The sequence below is a fragment of the Pristiophorus japonicus genome, chromosome 1, assembly GCF_044704955.1.
Source record: "Pristiophorus japonicus isolate sPriJap1 chromosome 1, sPriJap1.hap1, whole genome shotgun sequence".
Lineage (NCBI taxonomy): Eukaryota > Metazoa > Chordata > Chondrichthyes > Pristiophoridae > Pristiophorus > Pristiophorus japonicus.
Window position 1 is genome coordinate 518,684,558 of NC_091977.1, and position 14,255 is coordinate 518,698,812.

The window sequence follows — 14,255 nt, forward strand, 5'->3', positions numbered from 1 at the left end:
ACCGGAGCAGCAGCAGCAAGCAGGTGGAGCGCCAATAGCAACTCAACACAGGAGTGATGTCAGAAACCAAAAATAATATCGGCAAAAGGGAAGGAGCTGATTGGTAAGTTGCCAGTGAGCTTTTTTTTTTGCCTTCGAGTGTTAAGTTTATTTCGTAGTTTAGTTTATAGTCAATTAACTAGAGGCATGGCAGGGCAGCTCAGTACCATGGAGTGCACATCCTGTGGCATGTGGGAAGTCCTGGATGTTTCACATGGCCTGGACAACCATGTGTGCAGGAGGCATCTCCAGCTGCAGAAACTTGAGCTCCAGGTTTCAGAGTTTGAGCGGTAGCTGGAGTCACTGCGGTGCATTTGCGATGCTGAGAGCTACATGGATTGCATGTTTCTAGAGGTGGTCACCTCGCAGCTAAAGAGTGTGCAGGCAGGGAGGAAGTGGGTGACCACCAGACAGAAGAGGAGGACTAGATAGATAGGTCAAGAGTCCCCTGAGTGAATCTTGCACTCCAACGAGTATTCTGTTCTGAGTACTGATGAGGGTGATGGTGCCTGTGGGGAGTGTAGCCAGAGCCAAGTCCACGGCACCAGGGGCAGCTCAGCTGCATAGAGGGGAGGAAGAAGAATGGAAGAGCAATAGTGGTAGGGGATTCGATTGTCAGGGGAGCAGACAGGCATTTCTGCGGCTGCAGACATGGCTCCAGGATGGTATGTTGCCTCCCTGGTGCCAGGGTCAAGGATGTGATCGAGTGGCTGCAAGACATTCTGGGGGGAGAGGGTGAACAGCCAGAAGTCGTGGTCCATTTCGGTACCAATGACATAGTTAGAAAGAGGGATGAGGTCCTGCAGACAGAGTTTAGGGAGAAGGAGAGAGATTAAAAAAGCAGGACCTCAAAGGTAGTAATCTCCGGGTTACTGCCGGTGTCACGTGCTAGTGAGTACAGAAATAGGAGGATAGAAAAGATGAATGCATGGCTGGAGAGATGGTGCAGGCGAGAGGGTTTTAGATTCTTGAGGCATTGGGACCATTTCTTGGGGAGGTGGGACCTGTACAAGCCGGACGGGTTGCACCTCACAGAGACGGGACCAGTATCCTCGCGGGAGGGCTTGTTAGTGCTGTTGGGGAGGGTTTAAACTAGCTTGGCAGGGGGATGGGAACCGGAGAATAGATTAAGTGGGGAGAGAAGCAAGGCTGGAATTGGGCAGCAGAAAAGTAGAATATGAATTTAGAAGACAGGGGAAACAAGGTCTGGTAAATAGACAACAAGGGATTTTGGCGCCACTAAATGGTACATTGTTCAATGCAAGGAGTATAGGGAGTAAGGCAGATGAGCTGAGACCACAGATTGACACTTGGGAGTACAATATTATAGCCAATACTGAGACATGGCTGAAAGAAGGGCAGGTATGGTAGTTCAACATTCCTGGTTATAGGGTTTTCAGGCGGGATAGAGAGGGGGGTAAAAAAGGAGGGGGGTCGCAGTATTGATTAAAGAAACAATTACAGCTGTGAGAAGGGATGATATGTTAGATGGGTCATCAAACATGGTTTGAATTGAAGAACAAAAAAGGAGTAATCACATGACTGGGAGTGTACTATAGACCCCCCAAACAGTCCGAGGGAGACAGAAGAACAAATATGTGGGCAAATTGCTGCGAAGTGCAAAAGCTATAGAGCTGTAATAATAGGGGATTTCAACTATCCTAATATTAACTGGGGAAAAAAGCAATGTAAATGGAACAGAGGGAGCAGAATTCCTAAATGCATCAGGAGAACGTCTTTAGCCGGTATGTAACAAGCCCAACAAGGTTGGGGGGGAGTGGTGGTTCTGGACTTGGTTTGGGGGAATGATGGGATATCAGTGGGAGAGCATTTTGGTGCTAGTGATCATAAGATTTAGGGTAGTTATGGAAAAGGATAAAGGTGGACCAAGAAAAAAAGTTCTCAATTTGGGTAAAGCCAATTTTGCTGAGCTGAAATAGGATTTGGCCAAAGTGGACTGGAAACGGCTACTTAATGGTAAATCAGTATCAGAGCAGTGAGAGGCATTCAAGGAGGGAACATAGAAACATAGAAAATAGGTGCAGCAGCAGGCCATTCGGCCCTTTGAGCCTGCACCGTCATTCAATATGATCATGGCTGATCAGTACCCCACTCCCGCCTTCTCTCCATACCCCTGATCCCTTTAGCCATAAGGGCCATATCTAACTCCCTCTTGAATATATCCAAAGAACTGGACTCAACAACTTTCTGTGGTAGAGAATTCTACAGGTTCACCACTCTCCGGGTGAAAAAGTTTCTCCTCATCTCGGTCCTATATGGCTTACCCCTTATCCTTAGACTGTGACCCCTGGTTCTGGGCTTCCTCAACATCGGGAACATTCTTCCTGCATCTAACCTGTCCAGTCCCGTCATAATTTTATATGTTTCTATGAGATCCCCTCTCATTCTTCTAAATTCCAGTGAATATAAGCCTATCCGATCCAGTCTTTCTTCCTATGTCAGTCCTGCCATCCCGAGAATTAGTCTGGTGAACCTTCGCTGCACTCCCTCAATAGCAAGAACGTCCTTCAGATTAGGAGACCAAAACTGCACACAATATTCAAGGTGTGGTCTCACCAAGGCCCTGTACAACTGCAGTAAGACCTCCCTGCTTCTATACTCAAATCCTCTCGCTATGAAGGCCAGCATGCCATTTACTTTCTTCACCACCTGCTGTACCTGCATGCCTACCTTCAGTGACTGATGTACCATGACCGAGGTCTCATTGCACCTCCCCTTTTACTAATCTGTCACCATTCAGATAATAATCTGCCTTCCTGTTTTTGACACCAAAGTGGATAACCTCACATTTATCCACATTATACTGCATCTGCCATGCATTTGCCCATTCATCTAACCTATCCAAGTCACCCTGCAGCCTCTTAGCATCCTCCTCACAGCTTAGTGTCAGCTGAAAACTTGGAGATATTACATTCAATTCCTTTGTCTAAATCATTAATGTATATTGTAAAGAGTTGGGGTCCCAGCACTGAACCTTGCGGCACCCCACTAGTCACTGCCTGCCATTCTGAAAAGGACCTGTTTATTCCTGCTCTTTGCTTCCAGTCTGCCAACTATTTCTCTATCTATGTCCAATACATTACCCCCAATAACATGTGCTTTAATTTTACACACATAATCTCTTGTGTGGAACCATGTCAAAAGCCTTTTGAAAGTCCAAAGACACCACATCCACTGGTTCTCCCTTGTCCACTCTACTAGTTACATCCTCAAAAAATCTAGAAGATTTCCCTTTCATAAATCAATGCTGACTTGGACCGATCCTGTCACTGCTTTCCAAATGCGCTGCTGTTACATCTTTAATAATTGATTCTAACATTTTCCCCACTACCGATGTCAGGCTAACCGGTCTATAATTCCCCGTCTTCACCCAGAGGGTGGCGGGGGTCTGGAAATCACTGCCTGAAAGGGTGGTAGAGGCAGAAACCCTCACCACATTTAAAAGATACTTGGATGAACACTTAAAGTGGCATAGCCTACAGGGCTACGAAGCAAGAGCTGGAAAGTAGGATTAGGCTGGGTAGCTCTTGGTCGGCCGGCACAGACACGATGGGCCGAAATGGCTTCCTTCCGTGCTGTAAATTTCTATGATTCTATGAAGACGCTCCTTAAAACCTACTTTTTGAACAAGCTTTTGGTTGTCTGCCCTAATTTCTACTTATGTGGCTCGGTGTCAAATTTTGCTTGATAAAACTCCTGTGAAGCGCCTTGGGATGTTTTACTACATTAAAGACGCTATATAAATACCAGTTGTTGTTGTTGATAGAGAAAAACTATTTCCGCTGATTGGGGATTCTCGGACTGGGTTACATTTCCTAAAAATTAGAGCCAGGCTTTCTGGAGTGAAGTTAGGAAACACTTCTATATGCAAAGATTGGTGGAAGTTTAGAATTCTCTTCTGCCAACAGCAGTTGATGATAAGTCAATTGTTAATTTTAAATCTGAGATTGATAGATTTTTGATAACCAAAGGTACTAAGGGATATGGGGCAAAGGCGGATATCTGGAGTTAGGTCACAGATCAGCCATGATCTCATTGAATGGCAGAGCAGGTTGGAGGGGCTAAATGGCCTGCTCCTATTCCTATGTTCCTCTGTTCCTATAAATGATCCAACCTGTGGCTTTAGAATATAAGACTGATTAAATAATCTTTTAAGGGTGAATGATAATAACTTCTTGTGTCTTGGATTTATTCCAGCTGATCCTCGTCCTGAAATTCTTACCTGGTTCTTCCATAAGCTACAAAAGATTATTAGGATTTAACTAATATGGTTGCGATGCAGGATCCATTTCTGCTCCATGCCTCCCGTGATGACCTAACAACATGTAATAGCCACTGCTAATGGTCCTTAAACAAGGAGCAGAGATATGAGTGAGCATCTGCCTTGTACCTACCATGCCATTTTTTAAAAATTCATTCAAGGGATGTGGGCGTCACTGGCAAGGCCGGCATTCATTGCCCATGAAGTATAATGTGGATAAATGTGAGGTTATCCACTTTGGTGGTAAAAACAGAGAGACAGACTATTATCTGAATGGTGACAGATTAGGAAAAGGGGAGGTGCAAAGAGACCTGGGTGTCATGGTACATCAGTCATTGAAGGTTGGCATGCAGGTGCAGCAGGCGGTTAAGAAAGCAAATGGCATGTTGGCCTTCATAGCAAGGGGATTTGAGTACAGGGGCAGGGAGGTGTTGCTACAGTTGTACAGAGCATTGGTGAGGCCACACCTGGAATTGTGTACAGTTTTGGTCTCCTAACCTGAGGAAGGACATTCTTGCTATTGAGGGAGTGCAGCGAAGGTTCACCAGACTGATTCCCGGGATGGCGGGACTGACCTATCAAGAAAGACTGGATCAACTGGGCTTGTATTCACTGGAGTTCAGAAGAATGAGAGGGGACCTCATAGAAACATTTAAAATTCTAACGGGGTTAGACAGGTTAGATGCAGGAAGAATGTTCCCAATGTTGGGGAAGTCCGGAACCAGAGGTCACAGTCTAAGGATAAGGGGTAAGCCATTTAGGACCGAGATGCGGAGGAACTTCTTCACCCAGAGAGTGGTGAACCTGTGGAATTCTCTACCACAGAAAGTTGTTGAGGCCAATTCACTAAATATATTTAAAAAGGAGTTAGATGAGGTCCTTACTACTAGGGGGATCAAGGGGTATGGCGAGAAAGCAGGAATGGGGTACTGAAGTTGAATGTTCAGCCATGAACTCATTGAATGGTGGTGCAGGCTAGAAGGGCCGAATGGCCTACTCCTGCACCTATTTTCTATGTTTCTATGTTTCTATCCCTTATTAGGGAGTTGGAAGAAGGGACTGAGCGTAACGTAGCCAAGTTTGCTGACGATACAAAGATGGGAGGAAAAGCAATGTGTGAGGAGGACACAAAAAATCTGCAAAAGGACAGACAGGCTAAGTGAGTGGGCAAAAATTTGGCAGATGGAGTATGATGTTGGAAAGTGTGAGGTCATGTACTTTGGCAGAAAAAAATCAAAGAGCAAGTTATTATTTAAATGGAGAAAGATTGCAAAGTGCTGCAGTACAGCGGGACCTGGGGGTACTTGTGCATGAAACACAAAAGGATAGTATGCAGGTACAGCAAGTGATCAGGAAAAATCAATGGTATCTTGGCCTTTATTGCAAAGGTGATGGAGCATAAAAGCAGGGAAGTCTTGCTACAGCTATATAAGGTATTGGTAAGGCCACACCTGGAATACTGCGTGCAGTTTTGGTTTCCATATTTCTGAAAGGATATACTTGCTTTGGAGGCAGTTCAGAGAAGGTTCACTAGGTCAATTCCAGGGATGCGGGGATGTAACTTATGAGGAAAGGTTGAGTAGGTTGGGCCTCTACTCATTGGAATTCAGAATAATGAGAGGTGATCTTATCGAAACGTATAAGATTATGAGGGGGCTTGACAAGGTGGATGCAGAGAGGATGTTTCCACTGATGGGGGAAGACTAGAACTAGAGGGCATGATCTTAGAATAAGGGCCGCCCATTTAAAACAGAAATGAGGAGAAATTTCTTCTCTCAGAGGGTTGTAAATCTGTGGAATTCGCTGCCTCAGAGAGCTGTGGAAGCTGGGACATTGAATAAATTTAAGACGGGAACAGACGGTTTCTTGAACGATAAGGGGTTATGGGGTCGTCCATGATCAGATCAGCCGTGATCTTTTTGAATGGCAGAGCAGGCTCAAGAGGCCACATGGCCTACTCCTGTTCCTATTTCTTATGTTCTTATTACCCTCGAGAGGATGGTGGTGGGCCACCTTCTTGAATACAATAACTTGCGAGGCCATTCAGAAGGCAGTGTGCTGTGGGTCTGGAGTCACATATCGGCCAGACTGGGTAACAGCAGAGGATTTCCTTCCCTAAATGACATTAATGAACCAGATGGGTTTTCACAACCATCATGGTCACCATTACTGATATGCTTTTTATTTCAGATTTATTTAATTAATTGAGTTTAAATTCCCCAGCTGCCATGGTGGGATTTGAACTCATGTTTCTGGTTTATTCGCCCAGGCCTCTGGATTGCTAACCCAGCAATATAACCACTATGCTACCACACCCTATAAGCATTAGGTGCAATGGAACTAGCTTTTCCTAGGTGTTGAATGTCTGGTCTTATGTCGAGAACTTTAATAAACTTGAGGACATTTATATTGGAGAAGAAAAATTCCTCCAATTTTTAAATATGGTATTTACCTTGCATGGATTGTTTTATATGCTCTTTATATCATTCAGCTGTCTGCTGTGGCTCAGTAGGTAGCATCCTCGCCTGTGATTCAAAGATCTTGGGTTCAAGTCCTCCTTCAGGGACTTGTGCACCAAAATCTATGCTGACACTCCAGTGTAGTACTGAGACAGTGTTGGACTGTTGGTGTTATGTTCAGAATAACTCCACAAGACTGTATATTGTAAGCTCAAACTGTTGTGACCTTGGTCTCTTTAATGTAACTCCAGACTGAGGAAGCAGCATAGTAGACTGCATTTTATACCTGCTTGTCTAGGGTGTGCAGATGACCCTTGGGTCTCCCACAGGTGTGCCCCCTGGTGGCAAGTCTTACACATTGGTAATGTTTACTTACATAACATAATTCCCCCCCAAGGTCTTAGAGACAAGTTATTTACAATTTGAGGCGATCCTGTGTTCCCGGATTGATCACCTGAGTTGAAGTCCTGGCATGGGTGAGTCAGTCGGATCTTTACTGCACTGCGGTGTGACTGGTCTGATCAGACTGTCGGGCATGGTGGGTTCATTCTCGTGGTTGACCGCGAGACTAAGTGCTGGTTGGGTGTGTGTGAGTGGATCATTGATGGTAATGTCCTCTTCATACTGTTCTTGGTTGTCAGTGAATCGCAGTTTGGTCTGATCCAAGTGCTTTCTGTACATTTGTCCATTCAAAAGTTTGACAACAAAAACTCTATTCCCCTCCTTGGCTGACACAGTGCCAGCAACCCATTTGGGACCATGACCATAATTAAGAACAAACACAGGGTCATTGACCTCAACGTCACGTGATACAGCCACGTGATCGTGGTACACGTTATGCCAGTGACGCCGGGTTTCTACATGATCATTGAGATCTAGGTGGACTAAGGAGAGCCTGGTTTTGAGTGCTCTCTTCAGAGTGAACCCTGGTAAGCAAGTGGGGTTGCGTGCGGTAGCTGAGTAGAATCCGAGATAACCGGGTCTGCAGGGAACCATCCGTCACGCGTTTCAAGCTCTGCTTGATGGTTGGGACTGCCCATTCTACTTGACCATTGGATGAGGGCTTAAATGGCGCTGACCTGACATGCTTGATGCCATTGCGGGTCATGAACTCATTGAATTCCGAGCTGGAGAAACATGGTCCTTGTCGCTAACAAGGATGTTGGGCAAACCAAGGGTGGCGAACATGGCCCGGAGGCTTTCAATGGTGGCAGTGGACGTACATGACGACATTATTGTACATTCAATCCATTTAGAGTAAGCGTCCACTGCTACTAGGAACATCTTTCCTAGAAAGGGGCCAGCGAAATCTATGTGGATCCTGGACCACGGTTTGGAGGGCCATGACCACAGACTCAGTGGGGCCTCCCTTGGTGCATTGATCAACTGTGAGCAAGTGTTACATTGGTGTGCGCATGACTCTAATTCCGAGTCAATGCCGGGCCACCAAACGTGCGACCTGGCGATAGCCTTCATCATGACTATGCCTGGGTGGGTACTGTGAAGGTCATGTATAAACGTTTCCCTGCCTTTTTTTGGCAAAACTACATGATTCCCTCATAGGAGACAGTCCGAATGGATGGACATTTCATCCTTGTATCGGTGGAACAGCTTAATTTCGTCTTGCAGCCAACCAGCTCCCATTGAGGACACAGCCTTTTACTAGTGATAGCACAGAGTCATGGCTAGTCCAGGTCCTGATCTGGCGAGGACGGGTGATCCCTTGCTCTCAAAAGCATCCATTACAAGAAGTAAGTCTGCGGGTTGCAACATTTCCACCCCGGTGGTGGGCAATGGTAGCTGACTGATGGCATCATTGGATGCCATCTTTGGATGCGGGATGAAGCATTGGTGTTAATACCTTTGCTTTCTGAGAACAGCGAAATGAACAGCTTGTGGTCGGTTTCGAGCTCGAACCGGAGTCCAAATTGGTATTGCTGCATTTTCTTAACCCCGTATACACATACTAATGCTTCTTTCTCAACCAGACTGTAGGCTCTTTCAACCTTAGATAAGCTTCTGGATGCATATGCAACCGGTTGCAGTTTGCCTGACACATTGGTTTGCTGTAATACACAACCGACCCCTTACGAAGATGCATCACAATCTAGTACTAAACGTTTACACGGGTCATACAATACAAGTAACTTGTTAGAACATAGCAGGTTTCTGGCCTTTTTAAAGGCTGTCTCTTGAGATTTACCCCAAACCCAGTTGTCACCATTGCGTAACAATAAATGCAAAGGTTCCAGCAAAATGCTCAACCCCGGTAGAAAGTTACCAAAATAGTTGACGAGTACCAGGAACAAATTCAGCTCCGTCACATTCTGTGGTCTGGGTGCATTCTTGATGGCTTCCGTCTTGGAGTCCGTGGGTCTGATGCCGTCCGCCGCAATCTTTCCCCCCAGAAATTCGACCTCAGGCGCCAGGAAAACACACTTGGAGCATTTCAGCCTCAGTCCCTCTCTGTCCAGTCGCTTTAGAACCTCTTCCAGGTTGTGCAAGTGTTCAGTGGTGTTGCGGCCAGTGATCAAGATGTCATCTTGAAACACAACGGTGCACGGAACCGATTTCAGCAGACTCTCCATGTTCCTCTAGAAGATGGCTGCAGCCGAGCGAATCCCAAAGGGGCATCTGCAGTATATGAACAGTCCTCTGTGCGTGTTGATGCACGTCAATTTTTGTTAAGGTTCAGCCAGCTCCTGTGTCATGTGAGCAGAGGTTAGATCCAGCTTGGTGAACGACTTCCCCCCCTGCTAGCATTGCGAACAGATCATCTGCTGTGGATAGTGGGTACTGGCCCTGTAATGAGACTCGATTGATTGTTACCTTGTAGGCCCAGCAGATTCTGACCGTCCCATCGCTTTTCAACACCGGAACAATTGGACTGGCCCACTCATTGAACTCGACTGGCGATGTGATCCCCTCTCGTTGAAGTCTCTCCAGCTCGATCTCGACTTTCTCTCGCCTCACGTTTGGAACCACTCGGGCCTTGTGATGAACGGGTCATGCATCAGGGACTAGATGGATTTGCGCCTGTGAAGTTGCCGATGCCTGGCTTGAATAACAAATTTGTTTAGCACTTGGGCGCACGAGGCGTCATCCACCAAAAACAGTGCTTTGATGTTGTCCCAGTTCCATCGGATCTTTCCTAGCCAGCTTCTGCCGAATAGCGTTAGCCCATCGCCTGGTACAATCCGTAGTGGTAAATCATGCACAGCTCCATCGTGCAATACCTTCACTGCCTCACAGCCAATGACTGGTATGAGTTAACCACTAATGGGCACCACAGTCTTTAAAATATTTGAATCTATCGATATCAGCAATGGTGAAAAATGCACCAAGAACAATTGTGGGCCGAATTCATCAGCTGTATTACATCACCGCCAATCAAAAGGAATATCGAGCTTAATGAGCAATATCGAAAACCAAATCTGACCAGAAGAAAACTTGCTCCGTCTCAGAAGTTTTCTATACTGTTCACATATGCTAACTCTCAAATAGAATCATAGAATCACTGAAACGTACAGCACAGAAGGAGGCCATTTGGCCCATCGAGCCTGTGCCAAATCTTTGAAAGAGCAGTTGTGCTTAGTCCAACATCCCCGCTTTTTGTCCGTAACCCTGAAAGTTCCCCGTCCTCAAGTACCTGTCCAACTTCCTCTTAAAATTATTTATGGAATCAGCTTCCACTACCTTTTCAGGTAGAGTGTTCCAGATCCCGATAACTTTCTGAGTGACAAAAATTCTCCTCATCTCCCCTTTAGAACTTCTGCCAATGATTTAGAATCTATGATCTCCAGTTATTGACCCACTCGCCAGAGGGAATGATTTTTCTCTATCTACTCTATCAATACCTCGCACCATTTTGAAAGCTTCTATTAGGTCATCTTTTAACCTTCTCTGTTCCACGGAGATCAGTCTTAACTTCTCCAATCTCTCCTCGTAACTGAAGTCCCTCATCCCTGGTATCATCCTGGTAAACCTTCTCCGTACCCTTTCTAAGGCCTTTACATCTTTCCTGAAGTGTGGTGCCCACAATTGTCCACAATACTTCAGCTGAGGCCTAAGCAGTGATTTATAATGTTTTAGCATGATCGTTTTGCTTTTATATTCTAGTCTTCTAATTAGAAACCCAAGTAACCCATATCCTTTTTTGACCACCTTATCAACTTGCCCTACCTATTTAAGGATTTGTGTGCATGGACAGCAAGGTCTCTCTGCTCATAGAATCATAGAAATTTACGGCACGGAAGGAGGCTATTTCAGCCCATTGTGTCCGTGCCGGCCGTCAAACAGCTATGAAGCTGAATCCCACTTTCCAGCTCTTAGTCTACAGCCTTGCAGGTTGCAGCACTTCAAGTGCACATCTAAGCACCCCTTAAATGTGGTGACGGTTTCTGCCTCCATCACCCTTTCAGGCAGTGAGTTCCAGACCCCCACCACCCTCTGGGTAAAGAAGTTTCCCCTCATATCTCTTCTAAACCTTTTACCAATTACTTTAAATCGATGTCCCCTGGTTGTTGACCCTTCTGCCAATGGAAATAGGTCCTTCCAATCCATTCTATCTAGGCCCCTCATAATGTTATACTTTTCAATAAGTTCACCCCTCAGCCTCCTCTGTTCCAAGGAAAACAAACTTGGCAGGGGGATGGGAACCCAGGAGAGGGCTCTGAGCTAGTTAGAGTGGGTGAGAGCTCAGATGAACAGAACCCCAAGAAAGGATGCAAAAGGCAGGAGGCAACAGAGCAGAGTAGCACTGGGGTAAGTGTAAACCACAAGGTGATAGGAAGGGACAAATATGTTTGAATATAAAGGGGCTGCAGGAGGGGTCAAAACTAAAAATCATGGTTTAAAAACTAGTATTAAAACACTCTACCTAAACGCACGCAGCATTCAAAATAAAGTAAATGAGTTGACGGCACAAATCATTACAAATGGGTTTGATTTGGTGGCCATTACAGAAACGTGGTTGCAGGGTGGCCAAGACTGGGAATTAAACATACAGGGGTATCTGACAATTTGGAAAGATAGACAAGAAGGGAAACGAGGTGGGGTAGCTCTGTTAATAAAGGATGATATCAGGGCAGTTGTGAGAGACGATATTGGCTCCAATGAACAAAATGTTGAATCATTGTGGATGGAGATTAGAGATAGTAAGGGGAAAAAGTCACTGGTGGGCATAGTTTATAGGCCCCCAAATAATAACTTCACGTGGGGCGGACAATAATCAAGGGAATGATGGAGGCATGTGAAAAAGGAACGGCAGTAATCATAGGGGATTTTAAACTACATATCGATTGGTCAAATCAAATCGCACGGGGTAGCCTTGAGGAGGAATTCATAGAATGCATACGGGATTGTTTCTTAGAACAGTATGTTACAGAACCTACAAGGGAGCAAGCTATCTTAGATCTGGTCCTGTGTAATGAGACAGGAATAATAAACGATCTCCCAGTAAAAGATCCTCTCGGAATGAGTGATCACAGTATGGTTGAATTTGTAATACAGATTGAGGGTGAGGAAGTAGTGTCTCAAACGAGCATACTATGCTTAAACAAAGGGGACTACAGTGATATGAGGGCAGAATTGGCTAAAGTAGACTGGGAACACAGACTAAATGGTGGCACAATTGAGGAACATTGGAGGACTTTTAAGGAGCTCTTTCACAGTGCTCAACAAAAATATATTCCAGTGAAAAAGAAGGGTGGTAAGAGAAGGGATAACCAGCCGTGGATAACCAAGGAAATAAAGGAGAGTATCAAATTAAAAATCAATGCGTATAAGGTGGCCAAGGTTAGTGGGAAACTAGAAGATTGGGAAAGTTTTAAACGACAGCAAAGAATGACTAAGAAAGCAATAAAGAAAGGAAAGATAGATTACGAAAGTAAACTTGCGCAAAACATAAAAACAGATAGTAAAAGCTTTTACCGATATATAAAACGGAAAAGAGTGACGAAAGTAAATGTTGGTCCCTTAGAAGATGAGAAGGGGGATTTAATAATGGGAAATGTGGAAATGGCTGAGACCTTAAACAATTATTTTGCTTCGGTCTTCAGAGTGGAAGACACAAAAACCATGCCAAAAATTGCTGGTCACTGGAATGTGGGAAGGGAGGATCTTGAGACAATCACTATCACTAGTGGGGTAGTGCTGGACAGGCTAATGGATCACAAGGTAGACAAGTCCCCTGGTCCTGATGAAATGCATCCCAGGGTATTAAAAGAGATGGCGGAAGTTATAGCAGATGCATTCGTTATAATCTACCAACATTTTCTGGACTCTGGGGAGGTACCAGTGGATTGGAGAGCAGCTAATGTAATGCCTCTGTTTAAAAAAAAAGGGGTCAGACAAAAGGCAGTTAACTATAGGCCGGTTAGTTTAACATCTGTAGTGGGGAAAATGCTTGAAGCTATCATTAAGGAAGAAAAAGCGGGACATCTAGATAGGAATAGTGCAATCAAGCAGACGCAACATGGATTCATGAAGGGGAAATCATGTTTAACTAATTTACTGGAATTCTATCATCTATCATCATAAGGTAACCCCCTCATCTCCGGAATCAGCCTAGTGAATTGTCTCTGTACCCCCTCCAAAGCTAGTATATCCTTCCTAAAGTAAGGTGACCAAAACTGCACGAAGTACTCCAGGTGCGGCCTCACCAATACCCTGTACAGTTGCAGCAGGACCTCCCTGCTTTTGTACTCCATCCCTCTCGCAATGAAGGCCAACATTCCATTCACCTTCCTGATTACCTGCTGCACCGCAAACTAACTTTTTGGGATTCATGCACAAGGACCCCTAGCTCCCTCTGCACCGCAGCATGTTGTAATTTCTCCCCATTCAAATAATATTCCCTTTTACTGTTTTTTTTTCCAAGGTGGATGACCTCACATTTTCCGACATTGTATTCCATCTGCCAAACCTTAGCTCATTCGCTTAACCTATCTAAATCTCTTTGCAGCCCTCTGTGTCCTCTACACAACCCGCTTTCCCACTAATTTTTGTTTCATCTGCAAATTTTGTTACAGTACACTCTGTCCCCTCTTCCAGGTCATCTATGTATATTGTAAACAGTTGTGGTCCCAGCACCGATCCCTGTGGCACACCACTAACCACTGATTTCCAACCCGAAAAGGACCCATTTATCCCGACTCTCTGCTTTCTGTTAGCCAGCCAATTCTCTATCCATGCTAATACATTTCCTCTGACTCCGCATACTTTTATCTTCTGCAGTAACCTTTTGTGTGGCACCTTATCAAATGCCTTTTGGAAATCTAAATACACCACATCCATCGGTACACCTCTATCCACCATGCTCGTTATAGACCCTCCTTGGTTCCTCTTCAAAAATTAGTCAGACATGACCTTCCCTTACAAATCCATGCTGACTGTCCTTGATTAATCCATGTCTTTCTAAATGAAGATTTATTCTGTCCCTCAGAATTTTTTCCAATAATAATCCCACCACTGAG